Raw genomic sequence first — 13,682 nt, 5'->3', positions numbered from 1 at the left:
GAATTATTTCTTGATTCCCTTTCCTTCTCTCTGATCTCTTTGGCATCCATATCCAAGGTAAGCCTGGGAGGTGTTTGCCTCCTACGTCCGTCTGTATTTTCTTTATTCAGGTTATTTTTTTAAAAGACTTTATTTACTTAATTTTAGAAAGATGAGAAGGGAGGGAGAGAGGGGGAGACATAGACTAGTTGCCTCTCTCCTACCCCCAACTGGGGACTTGGCCTGCAACCCAGGCATGTGCCCTGACTGGGAATCAAACCAATGACCTTTCAGTTTAAAGGCCAGTGCCCAATCCTCTAAGCCACATCAGCCGGGGCTAATTCATGTTATTAAATACGTGACAACTACAAAGCTTTTGACAACTGTAATAAAGACACTGATGTATTGGAAAGGCTATTTTGGATAGTTCCAAAAATAATTGTGATGGCGAGATTATTTTAGGCACCAAATGTATACTTTATGGGAGAGGTTTTAAATTAAACATTCTTGATCAAATATTCAGGGTATATGCAAAGTAAGAATAAGAATAACCCAAGTGGGTTTATTACCTGTCCTTTGGGGTACAGGTGTCAGAGAAATCAGGTCTTCAACTCTCAGAGAACAAGAATCTTCTGGTTTGCTTATTTCTTGCTATTATTTTTTAAATCATCAGGTTTGGAGAGGTAAAGGTGCTACCTGGGTATGTTAGCTGTTACTTAGCCGCTATGACCTGACTCACTCCTTGTGTAAATACCCTGTGACCTCACCATCCTGATAAACACGTTCTTGCACGAAAAGAGCATGTTTTTTCCTTCTTCTAGAATAATACTTAATATGTGCTGAGTGCATCCTGTAACGTTCCATATGTGTTCATAAACATTCTTCTTGGCTATTACTCTCACAGGGAGAGAGTTCTGTTGTTTCTATTCTTCTCACTGGGAAAATTCTCTTTCCAAGTCAAGAACTCCATTTCCCAGTGCTTCCCAATCTGTCACAGAAATCCATCAAAAAGTTTTCTGTCCTTGTAGTCCTTCACAGACTGATGTCTGGGTGTCTGAAGTCTCATTCCACTATTCTGGTTCGTAATTTAATCAGATAATTTCTCCCCTTTTCTTTCCTTCTTTGTCTTCCCTAAAAATCTCCTCTAGCAAGCCATCCCTCACTTCTCACTCTTATTGCAGACCTCTCTGTGTATCTTACAAAAACTTGTACCTTAGTAAGCATCTGACTTCACAGTCTTCATTATTTCATTCTCTTTCTTCCATTTCACCATAAAGTCCTTAGGGTGGGCACTCTGTCTGTATTCTCAGCATCTACTACTGTTCCTGCGACATAGGATGTAATCAGTTAATGTTGATTTAGTGTACAATGAATATACTTTTTATCATACATGCAAAAAGCACACATGTAGAAATATATAACTCACTACCTTTAAAAAACACTGCTTATTCTTCTGAATTTTGTTTCTATAAGAAAAATGACTTTGTATAAATTCAAATGCTTTTTTCAAATATCTTTATTTTTGGCTCAATTATAAGCCACAAGAAAAAATAGTTTAGGTACTGTGATCTCAGAAAAGAGATTCTTTACACTCAGTAATGTGAGTCATTAATTAGACATCTCATTTTTGCCAAGAACTAACTAGAAAAAAAAAAAAAGACAAAGAACAAGAACTAACACCAGATTCTGGTTTTGTTAAAAAAAAAAAAAAGTTCAAGGAATCTGTATTTAATCAAAACATACAAAACAATCTCCAGATACTGTCTGGCAACAAATTTAGGATTTGCAGAGCTGAAATGTTGATTTGCTTAGCTATAAATATTACCTTGATGAAAGACAGTCCTAAGTCTGTCTTCTACCATATTATGTCTGATAAGAAAGTTACTATCGCATGTGTTTTCTTAGGAACTCATTAGATTTAACATTTCTGGAAACATCCAGAAAGACATAATCATTCAACATGAAAAGAGAGATTCGGATTTTACAAAGAAAATGCCTATGAAACAAGGGTGCAAAAAATGAGAGACAGAGAAAACAAGGACAGCATGAAAATTTTATTCAAATCTAAGGACTCATCCAGCAGCCTCATGAAAAAAGAAAACTTTTTGATGTCAATGAGAATTCTCAATTTTCAAGTTTGGGCACAGAGCCCATCCTGTCATGTGTTAGCTAAAAGAAAAAACTCTTTTCCAGGCATCTGCCTTCCTTTCTCTTCATTTTCATGGCAAGCTGTTTCAAGGTGCTTCATAAAAAGCTTCTCTAAATCAATGTGTTCTAAAAGCCACAAGTCTGATGGCTGATGAAAGCGTCACAAGAGAGGTTTTGCATCTCTTCTTTAATAGCAATCTTGAAAAGCCAAACGACAGAGAAAGAGCATGATTCATCCTCTGCAAGAGCTGAAGTGTATGTTTAACTGTCGCCTACTGGATTTTGCAGAAGTACCTATTCATAAGCGCCCCAAAATATGCACGTACCATTCTGAGGAGCGAGTGAAAAACAAAAAACAAAAAACTGAGTCATGATAAATCTCATGCTTAACTTTCTTTCATTTATGGAAATTGTGAGTGTTTAACTGTTACAAATAGTCACATTTCTATTCACATTATGTGAAACTCATACATTAAGTCCTCAGCTATTCAGAACTCCCTGGAAATGAGTTATTCTGAACAGCTGAGTGTTCCAGATGGCTTGGGGTTAACTCACTAAGTTCCAGGTGTAGTATAACAAATATCTCCAAAACAGACCAGGTTTTATCCATCTACAGTTTTTCAGAGCATATACTGTGCTTAGAGATTAAATTTTGCAAAGTGTATTCTATAACTGTACACACTATTCAAATATTTGGTACTGTTCTCTGAGTAATGTAAATACTTCATGAAATAATAGTAATTGTTGCTACTATAGGCTACTGCTTTCTTGACTATATTACAGTTTTGTAAATTCTTTATCTTTTTGGTGAACATTGTGTTAAAAATAGACCATCCTTGGACCATTTCAGAATGACTTAAAACAGAGAAGAATTAAGTGGTCTAATTTGGATGGATGGAATATGCCACAGACACTGTGTCCCCCTAAAGTTCACGTGATGAAACCTAAACCCAATATAATGGTATTTGAAGGCGAATCCCTTGGGAGGTGATGACACCATCAAGGCAAAGCCCTTATGAACGGTATTAGTGCTCTTACAAGACAAATCCCAGAGAAAGTCCTCACCCCTTCTACCATGTGAGGACACAGTCCAAAGTTGGCCATCTATGGACGAGGAAACAGGCTGGCACCTTGATTTCTGGGTTCACAGCTTCCAGAACTGTGAGAATTGTTTGTAAGTCACCAGCGTATGGTATTTAGTTTTAGCACCTCAAACAGACTGAGACGGTACATATGGGGTTGCACCATAGCTTTGTGTCCCTCAGTACTTGCAAAAGAATTAGTGATACTCAGTGACTCCGCTGTTACATAGGGCAAATTAGTCATTTTTTCCCATGGATTCATCCACATGTTACAGAATTCTTTCTATACATGGATGCCTATTCTTTTAAGGTTAGCACAATTTTTGAGATTTCTTTCCTTTATTATTTGAAAAAATTATGTCTACAATTTAGCATAATGATTGACATATAGCAGGCACAAAATACTTGTTTAATGTTGAATTCTGCAATGCCCTATACAATGTACTTGACGTTGTATAGGTTTTCATACTTTTTTCTGTCTTATTTTGTAACTTTGCTAGAAGGATAGAGTGAATAATCTTCCAAAATCGTTAGGCTACAGTGATGTATCTTCAAACGCTGATCTGCAAGTTCCTTGTAACTGGGGACTGTGTTGTATTCAACTTTATACAGCGGAACCATTGTAGAATGTAATACACGGCGGGCAGCCAATGTTCGTGGACTGAGTAAGCACAGCACTGGCATTTTCCAACTGCCATCGTTTTTTGTTTGAAGAGACTACCACCGTAAGATTCAGGCAGATTGTTATTTTAGCCCAGCAGAGGTACTCTGCCTTCCATCATATAGCTAGTAAATAAAAATTAGTATAATTATTGCTTTCACAAACTGTTACAACCTAGTGGTGGAATGCAAGATCTTTGGAGTGAGAGAGAGAAATGAGTTTGAAGCCCAGCGTCATCACTAACTACTTTTGTGATCTCGGAAGAGTGAGAGCTTTTCAGATCCCTTGTAAATAAAGTTGATAAAGATCTTAGGAGTGTTGAGAGGGTCCAGAGAGTTAATCTCCAGATAACCCACAGGACAGTGTCTGATGCCTTGGAAGGCCCTAAGTACCCCAATGGGCCTTCACATATCTACATGCATGCTTAAATATGAGAAAATAATAAAGATGAAAAATTAGCTTGTTAAACTTCTGGTTGGAGAAATATTTTTCTCATTTTCTTAATATCATACACAGGTATACAACTTACCTTAACTTTGACTTACAGTTCTGTTTCATTCAAAGCTCTTCTTTTATCATGTTCTTAGCTAATAAACATGGAGTCAAAGAACTATTAAGCAACATTTAATATTTATAGTTTTATATATATTTATATATAAATATATTTTACATATAAGCTAAATATATATGTAAGAACTATTACATATTTATAGTTAATATTTATATACTTTATAATACACTTAATACTTATAGTTATATATTTTATGTATTTGTATATAAATATGTATTTTTGCATATTTAATACCAGTTAAAGTATATATATTTATATTTGTAAATATAAAAAGTATATTTTATATATTTACATACATTTATATTTATATATTCACATATTTATATATAAATGCATATTTTTATATATTTACTGCTTTTACTGGTATTAAAGGATCTACTGTTTAGTCATTCAATTCCTACTTAACATGTTTTCCCTGGGTTTAATGAGGTGACATTTACCAAGTGCCTTCACTGAGACTGTTGTTGCTGATTAAAAGGATTCAGTCCCGGGTTTAAAGCACAGCTCTGTAACATAGTAACTATATGGCACTGAGTAATGGATTCAGCAACTGTAAGCCTCCAATTCCTCTTGGTAAATTTTGGATAACGCTTGAATTTACCTCATAAGATTATTGTAAGTACTATGTGAAAAAAATATTGAAAGCATGATTCTTGCCTCAGAGAAAAATAAATGGTAGCTGATGTATTATTGTATTCATCTACACAATCAACACAAAGAACACCCTATGCGGTGGTGTTGTTATGATATACTGCAGATGAAAAGGAGATAAAGATCAATTAAGAAAAACGTACCTCCCAGGAAGTACATGGAGTACAGCAGGGGTATAAGGCCAGGATTAGATTCTTTGATTAAACACTGTACACATGGAAGCTATCTGTTAGCTCAGTAGAATGTTTTGTTTTTGTGGCTGTTAGCGTCATATCACCTGGGATAATGTTTTAAAGAAAACTTATACAGAAAGAATTTAAACATACTCAAAGGTAAAAAGTACAAAGAACCTCTGGATAGTGCCATCCAGATTCAATAATTATCAAATATTGGAAAATGATATGTTTTGAAATTCCTTCCTTTATGATAATATATTCCTCTAAGGAAAAATATACTAACAGCTTCTAAAATGACAGATGAGCTAAATGTAACAAATTAAACGCTAGTCATATATTACTCAGCATAAATGTCCTGGGTTTATTGGATGTACCAGTCACCACGTTAGGCACTGGCACGGAAAGGTAAAAGATACCACTCTGTCCTGAGAGAGACCCATCACAGCCAAGTGTGTCTTCGAAGGCTCCAATTCGTCATTTAGGAAACTCATCAATTGTTCCATAGTTACTGAGGGAAAGAGCAGGATTACTTGTCTCAGTGGGAAAACGTGATTGCTTTTTAAAAATATCTCCTGTAGTGGTAACTGATTCTGCTTATATATCAATAATAAATCTAACTAGGTAGTTGTAAAAAGTTAAACAATTCCACATTTTAAAAGATCTGTTCAAATTAACAATCATATTGATATCTTACTAAAACTCAAAATAAAACTTAAGCTTTATTAGGACACAGTCAAAATTGTCACAATAACTGATTCAAATGGAGAAATACCAGTCCTTATCTTGGATATTGTTTAGTTCTTCAGTGAAGGGAACTAAAATACCAAAGACAATTCCAAGCTAGAGATCCCTCCTACAGTTTTTCTGTTATATTTAAAAGTGCCATACTGTCACCCATTAGAAAGTTTACTGGCTTAATAGTTGTGCCATATGTCTGTTGGGAAGTGAACATCGTTTCTCTTCATCTCAGCTCATCTTTGTGCCACACACACAGGCTGGAAGCCTGAGAACTGGACCTCTCAGACTTCCCGTCAGAGACGTCTGGGGAAGACCCTCTAAGGAGAGGCAGTGCATGAACCACGAAAGGTGGGAAGGATTCAGAAGCCATATTATCATTCTGGCTGCAATAGTAAGTTTCTGGCATTTTCTTTACCTTTCTGCCTGCTTAGACTAGCCGTAGGAAGTAGTGGCCGCTCCTCCTAATCCCTGTTCTTCACCCTTCCCCAGAGTTTGATGAGCACAAATTATCTGTATCCTTTCTGCTTATTTCAAGCAGACACATAGGTTTCCATTTTCCTGACCAGACCTGGACAGATAAATTATTTATATATTAAATCACAGGAGATGGAAAATGAGAAAATAGTCGACCTAAAAATTTGATAGAAGTATTTTTATGATTGTCTTATGTTGATCCTTCAATTATGCAAATAGTAAGTGCTTATTAAGAACTCCTTAAATCAGTTTTAACTCACTGAAGAAATATTGAGAGTATTTGGATAAATTCAGTAAGTGGGAGAGAAGAAGCCCACAGAAGATAATTTTAAAACAGAGAAATAAACCTAGTTTTTAGAATAGTAAAACAAGGCCATATAATGTTTTCAGTTTGGTATAAAAGGAATAATAAATTCTGACAGAAAAATATCAACTTATAAGTAAACACCTAGTTTTATACTTTAATATTTTATGTTAAAAGTAGATATTATAATAATGACACATCTTTGTGGAATTTTTGAAAGATTTTTTTCAGATTGTGTACCAACTAAATAAATGATAGAGTGTCTTACTAGAATTCAGAACTGGAATGGTACCAAGTTAAAATAATGCGTCCACCTAGGTATATCATTTTTTATAAATTAAAAAATATCTGCTAATAGGTATGAAATTATCTTTGCTTACCCTCCTGCATTAATAAAATGTGGTTAACAGTCATCATACTCTTACAGGCCACAGTTGTCACGAAAATGTGGTTGCTAGGATACCTTCATTATTTCTTCGTCATGTTACCCCACTCCATCAATTAATAAAGAAACACTCAAGTTAATTCTCAGTCACATTGATACACGTTCTTAGCATATAATTTCCCTTATCTCCAACTGACATTTCTCCCTCTAGCATTCACCTTTTACTCCAAAAAATATTAAACATGAGGTTATCACATCCGTTTACAAATTACAGCAATGATGCATGTCTTCTACTTAACCTTTCCGTTACCTCTCCATCACGGTGAAAGTTCTTCCAGCAAATATCCGTGCACAGAGTAAGTTATTTTTTCTACTTCTCAAATTTATTTCCAAGAAAATTGATGCCTGGAAAAAACATACATGTATCAAATTGATATATTTAGTCCTTTTCAGTCCTTTCTAAGGAAAACTGCAGAGCAGGAAATGACTTTGAAAGTCCTCCCACATCTTTAGATATTTATAACTATTGCCAGGTTACTGGTTTGCATTTCAGGGTCAGATTTACAGAAGGTTCCTGATATGGACTCTTATAAATATGTTGCTATGGGTATTATGTTGCGGTAAAAGTCACCCCATGCTGTCTTGAGTTGCCAATTTTCAGGGCATTATAAATATAAAAATAATAAATGAAAATAAAAATCTTTGATATGATAAATTCACCTCATTTATGTTTGTTCAATTCACTATTTCTTATCAATTCTAAGTAATGCTATGTAAATAAAATAAATTGCATTATTTTTTTCAAAGACTGAAAGTGCAAATTGTTCTGAAAATTGTCTGGAAAAAGAGAAAATATTGACTCTGATTACAGACAATATATAAATATAGAAATTTTCTCAAGATTTCATTTAGTTTTGATACCTTCCTTAAAAATCTAATTTAAAAATGTATGGTTAACCCCACTATACAAGGAAACTGAGTAATATTTGGATGAAGTCCATTGCAAAGCAACACTTAGCAACTTCAATAGTCAAGGATAGAATTAATATTTCCTATTGTTTACAATAGTTGTACATTTCTTCAAATTTAAATGTCAATATTTGCATTTCAATACTTTTACTAAAATTGTTTACCCAGTAAAATGCAAATAAAGGGGTGGGGTAAGAAGACACTGAATTCAAGGGGTGGGTATCCCAACTTTTAAAAACATTTTGAAGCAGTTCAACATATTTTTATATTTATATGTAAACACATTAATGATGACTGGATCAAAACCCAAACAGACTGTACAGATGTAATCTTTCAAAAAATTTGCCTATGCCAAAGACTGTACACAGCTGTTTTCAATTTACTAAAGTATATGTGTGGTCCTCTTTTCAGGTCAAAGAAAAATATCTTTCTCTTTTTAAATTTCCATGTGTGGTCAGCAAATCATATAGTTAATGTAAGAATACTTTTATGTAAAATGATCTTCTTTATCAATCTTGATGTCCTGTGAAAAGGGTTAAAACAGTCTTCTAATGAAGTAGAGGAAATTTACTAATATACTTGGGGCTTTATAAATGTCTCCCAAGTGTCACTTATGTCTATTTTGAGCATAATACAATCAATTTTTTTAAACCTTGAGAGTCAGGAGTTAAAAACCTAACAACAAACTAAGGCCCAGGATTATTGTATTTTTGATGGAGTAATTTGATTTAGAGATTTTTATGTTTCATATCAGTCTCAGTTTCCTCTTTATCAGAGATCACTCTTGCTTTTTCCTTAGCACTTGATTTCTCAGACAGTGTCCTGATTCATCTTCATCTACATATTTGTTAGGTTTGATACATTTTAAATGGTGTTCGTTAGGGCATTTAAACACATGCTCCTCTTAAAACTCAAAACATGCACTGGGTGATAATTTTTGCTTTGCTGTGATTTTGACAAGCTTAACAGAATCTAAACACGTTTATTTTCTTGTAGATTCCACTCCTTGTTTTAAGTTTACCATGAAACTTCTCTCTGAAAATATCATAGTGAGGTAAACTTCAACATGACAGATTTTCATCTACGGGACCTTTGTATATATTTTGGTATTTTTAAAATTAAATTTATTGTTGTGACACTGGTTAATAAAATTATGTAGGTTTCAAGAGTATAATTCTGTAATGTATCATCTGTATATTGCCTTGTGTTTTTAAATATGAAGTTTGAGATTAGGGTCCAACAAATGATTATTGTAAAAAGTTATAACATGAACCTATATTTTCTCAATTTTTTTAAATGGCTTCAACCATCATTCTCTCTAGAGGCTGCAAGGATAGCTTTTCTTTTATGTTGAACAGTATACTCTCACTAACTCAAAATATTAATCCCTTCTTTTGACAATTTATTTTCCTAATATTGTTTTTGTCATAATTTTAAGCCCTCAGGGTGAAGTTGATTTACTTTTTGCTTATTTCTCCTTGCCACAGCCATAGTTTGATAATTCTAAACTGACATGACACATTGAACAATAACTTTTTTCTAGTCAACTTAATCAAATAGTTATTAATAGCCCACTATGGGTAGTAGACTACCATGGTAGGCTACTCTGCCTGTCCTACTCTAAGCTAGGCACCATTATTAAAATGGCACATTTGGTACTAAATCACCAATTTGGGTCTAAGCAGATGGGACTAATATTGCCTGAAATAGGGTACAATCTTTTAATCTCACTTCATCTTTCATTATCAGTGTTTCCCATGTGTTACCTCCAGTTCATATTTTTTATGTCTCAGAGAAAATAAGCTAAAAATTAAAACAAAAAAAGCCAGTCAACAATGGAACGACATCTTTATAACCTACTGAGAGTGTTTATAGTCTGGGGCAGGGGAGGAAATTATTGTTCCATGGAAGAATATGAAAAAATGTAAACAAGAGAAGATGCAAACCGAACTGAACCCACACCCACGTGTGGCAGTTGAGAATCTGGAGGGGATCTCAGCTGCACAGCCACTCCCCCCAAGCCCCCAAGTGCAAGGGACTTCAGCCCCATGGCAGCCTCCCCAGCCTAGAGCACCAGTGCCGGGAAGAGGAAAATCAGTGGGAATTCCGTTCACCTGGGAGAGACAGACATCTGCTGAAAACCTCGGCATCCTCTTTAAGAGACAACATACCAAACTATTCCCCATAGCACTCACCCAAGGCTTTGGCAAAGGGACGGTGGCTCAATTGGTGTCAGAATTATACAGAAAGAAACTAAGTTGTGTAGCTTTGAATTGAGGGCTGGGAGGGACAGTCTTCAATGCCTCTGTGCTGAGTCTCTGTTTTACTGCATGGCCCATGAGCGCCACTTTTCCTGAACTGGGCAGTCCTCCCGCATGGCAACGACCTGGTGAGCTAAACTAGCTTTATTGTGATGCTTCCCTGGGGCTTTACCTTGGCCAACACATACAAGGCCAAGGGCGCTGTCAATGGCAACCAGCCTGGACCCATGTTCCAGGCTTTCTTGAAAAGCTTTTAAGAAATTTCAGTCAAGTCCAAGAAGTGTCAGAGCCACACAGGGTAAAACTTGAGTTGTGTGGCTTCAGATCGAGGGTCATCTTTCCCCAAAGCTGACAGGTGCCACCTTTCCTACATTAAGCATACTGTCACACTACCAAATCTTAATCTACTTTAGCCAGGTATACTCCATCCTGGCTCCACCCTGATGACTCTCTGAGACACTGCCCCATCACAAAGGCCCCAGGTAGGTGATAGCTGGCCTCAGTGTACCCTGAGACTTTTGCTGAGTGGCCAAAGACCCAGCACTAGCCAAGTTCGAAACCGTGTTGACCTCACACTTACCTGGTGACTTCTTGAGAAAATGTCTCATGCAACTCGCTTACTACTGGGGCTTTTCAGTGGCTAAGTCTAATGAAAAAATGGCAGAAAGCAGGAAATCTTGGGGTGCCTTGAGCCTTTTGTAGACCCACCAAAGGTATGGCATGGTGGTACCTGCCTCAGACAACAGTATGGCCCCTCTCACGCACACCCAGTCCCAGCAAACATCTACTGACTGTGGATCACTTTGTAGCTACAAATAGGAAGCCCAAGGCTGGTCACAGGCAGTGCCTGACATTGATCTGCAAAGGAGAGCATTCCAAGAAACACCAGAATGAACATACTAGGGGCTGGCTTCAGACCGCAAAAGAGCACCACACAATTAGCTCCAAAAACAGCACACTCGAAGGGAGTTCTCAGCAGGCACCTGTTGTGACAAATTCTGCTTCATGAGGTCAACCCTCACACAGCAGCTCCTACACTGTTGTAGTGGCCAATCCTCACAACCAGCCAGCCTGAATTCAACTCTATCCATGTATGTGCTGACATTGATCAAGGCTCAAATACAGCAGGAGGGCACACACACCACACACAAGGAACACTCCTGCACCACCCACCTCAGGTGATCAGGGAGACTGTGCTGCTGGGAGCCATGGGGCACCTACTGCATAAGACCACCTTACTAAGGCAGGGAGACATAGCAGATCTACATAATACACAAACACAAACACGGAGAGGCAGCCATAATGGGCTTCTTTGTGAGACAAAGAAACACAACCTAAATGAAATAACAAGAGAAATACCCAGAAAAAGAAGTAAGTAAACTAAATAAAATGGAAGCAACCAATTTACCAGTTACCTAGTTCAAAACAATGGTTATAAGGATGCTCAAGGAATGGGTAGCTAAATTGGATAAAATTAGAGAGAGTTTATGATAAGCATAAAAAGAGACAGAAATCATTTTAAAAAGTCAGAAATGGAGAATACTTGAGAATGAAGCTGCAGCAGATTATATAAAGTGGTTTGAAAAAGAAGATAAAAGAAAACACCCAGAGGAATAAAAAAAGAAAAAAATTAAAATGAGGCTAGGTTAAGGGACATCTGGGACAACATCAGTGTAACAACATCCATATCATTGGGGTACCACAGGAGAAGAGAGAGAGCAAGGGATTGAAAGCCTATGTGAGAAAATATTGACTCAAACTTTTCCTAACCTGGTAAAGGAAAAAGACACACAAGTCCAGGAAGTACATAAAGTCCCCAAAAAGATGAACCTAAAGAGACTCACCCCAGACATGTAATAAATGAAACAGCAAACATTAAAGACAAAGAATCTTAAAAGCAGCGAGATAAAGACAGTTGCCTAGGAGGGAGTTCCATGAGACTGTCAGCTGATTTCTCAACAGAAACACTTCAGGCCAGAAGGGACTAGCATGAAATATTCAAAGTGATGAAAGAGGAACAATCCAGCCTACTCTAGCCAGCAAGGCTATTATTTGAATTGAAGGAGAAATAAAGAGCTTCTCAGACAAGAAAAAGCTAAAGGAGTTCATCACTACCTAACCAGTATTATAAGAAATGTAAAGAAAAATAATTTTTAAGAAAAAGAAAGAGGGAAAAAAAGAAGAGCATAAATTCAGGGTGGGGCAAAAGTAGGTTTTGAATTGTAAGTATGCAAAACAAGGTTTATTCTTGTATTATTATTTATTATTGTATTATTTTCCAGACAACTGTAAACCTATTTTTGCTCCATAGTGTATGTATAATAAAATGGAAATAGGTATGTAGCTATTAATAATCACTTTAAATATAAACGGAATAAATACTCCAATCAAAAGACATAGGGTAGCTGAATGGATAAGAAAGCAAGACCAGATAGTCTTTATTTCTAACTGGTTCTCGAGCATCCTTATAATCATTCTTTTGAACACCATGTTTGGTAACTTTCTTGCCTCCGTTTTGTTTAACTTTTTCTGGAGACTTCTCCTGTTCATTTACTTGCAGTATGTTTCCTTGCCTTCCATTTTGTCTGTCTCTTTGTGTTTGTTTCTATGCATTAGGTAGATTCCCTGTTTTGGGAATCTGTTATGAAACCCAGCCTTGAAAGTCTTGCCGTATGTAATAGGCGTATCTGGGACCCAGTGGTGTTGTCCCCTTTTTCCACCTGATCTGGATGCTCCAGGCATACCTTCCTGTCGTGATTGAGTCTTATTTGCTATTGGCCTTTTGGTGTGTGTTGTCGACACTTAGCTTGTCTCACTGTGAGGTTCTACCTCAGCCACAGTGTATGACCTGCTGTGCAGTTGTTGACTACATGCAATGAAATTTGCTTCAGCAGGGTCTGATGCCTGCAAAAAGTCCTTTTGGATATGCCACTTGGGAAGCTAATTGAATCTTGCTCTGATGTTGTCTGAAGCTGGCCACTGTGTGTATTGGTTCTGGGGCCTCTTGGCAGAGAGGCCCCAGAGCCTGGTGCAGACCAATGTCAGACACTGCCAGTAACTGGCTTTGGGCAATCTATTTGGAGCTTCAAAGTGATCCACAGTTATTTTCTCCCTCTGCTGAGCCTCGATATGTGCAGGAAGGATCAAGCTGCATACCAAGGCTTACTTTTATCAGCACCAGGCCCAGAGACAGGTTAGCAAAACTCCCAAGGCATTCTGATATCTGTCTGAGATCCACCATCACCTGCCTCCTCCTGCCAGGTGCCTGATAGGCTCAGCAAAA

Source organism: Desmodus rotundus, chromosome 8 (genome assembly GCF_022682495.2).
Source record: "Desmodus rotundus isolate HL8 chromosome 8, HLdesRot8A.1, whole genome shotgun sequence".
Lineage (NCBI taxonomy): Eukaryota > Metazoa > Chordata > Mammalia > Chiroptera > Phyllostomidae > Desmodus > Desmodus rotundus.
Note: the sequence above shows the minus strand (reverse complement) of the source record.